Raw genomic sequence first — 1,251 nt, forward strand, 5'->3', positions numbered from 1 at the left:
CGCGATGCGGGTAGCGCCCCGCTCGCGATGCGCACCCCGGTCCCCGTACCTGACTCGCTCTCCCTCGGTCCCTGTCCCGGCGCGCGCGGCCCCGCTCCCTAGGGCGCGCCGGCGCGCGGCGGGTCTCTGCGATTTAAAGGGCCAGTGCACCAATGATGGTGCCTGGCCCAATCTTCCCAATTAGCTTAATTGGTAATCACCTGTGCACTTCCCTATATTACCTCACTTCCCTTGCACTCCCTTGCCGGATCTTGTTGCCTTAGTGCCTAGTGAAAGCGTTCCCTAGTCTGTTCCTAGTCCGTGTTCCTGACCTCCTGCCGTTGCCCCTGACTACGATCCTTGCCGCCTGCCCCCGACCTTCTGCTACGTCCGACCTTGCTTCTGCCTACTCCATTGTACCGCGCCTATCTTCAGCAATCTTCAGCAGCCAGAGAGGTGAGCCGTTGCTAGTGGATACGACCTGGTCACTACCGCCGCAGCAAGACCATCCCGCTTTGCGGGCGGGCTCTGGTGAAAACCTGTAGTGGCTTAGAACCGGTCCACTAGCGCGGTCCTCGCCATCCCTCTCTGGCACAGAGGATCCACTACCTGCCAGCCCGGCATCGTGACAAGAGCCATAGATTACGGGGATACAAAACCTGTTTTATTATGGCATGTGACCTGTAAAATGCAAAATACGGGTGTTCCCAGATCTTGGGATACCGTAGCTACTGTACACCTTATCCGGTATAGGTCCACCCTAAAGGGAGAGGGAACGTGCAAAAAGAGAGAGCCATCAGGCTAGATTCGGCATCCATGCCATACCTGTGGAGAAAGAGCTGGCAATAACCCCCTCACTAATCTATGGCTCTTGAGTCTGACATTTGTTATATACAGCTTTTATATGTTATCCTGTGACACTATCAGGACCCATTTATTCCCTGAGGAGGTCACTGATGCTAACCAAAACGCGTCGGATTGTATGGGTTAATCCTCTATTTGCATAGGATATGGTCTAGACTGACATTTTTGTGACATACTCATTTAACAATTTGTTATGCATTGGATAATTGTCTTCATTCAAGAGAGATGCTACTGGTCACCTGATTATACATGCACCTATTTGTTTACTATTTTTAGCAATATAAATAAAAGCTAGGTTTTATATTACTCCCCCTCACTATCTTTCTAAAACTAAGAGACTGGGAGCTATATGTCTATATGGTGGGTAGATACCTGATTTTTTCTACATAATTTCCCCCTGATCTTTTG

The sequence above is a fragment of the Hyla sarda genome, chromosome 10 (assembly GCF_029499605.1).
Source record: "Hyla sarda isolate aHylSar1 chromosome 10, aHylSar1.hap1, whole genome shotgun sequence".
Classification (NCBI taxonomy): domain Eukaryota; kingdom Metazoa; phylum Chordata; class Amphibia; order Anura; family Hylidae; genus Hyla; species Hyla sarda.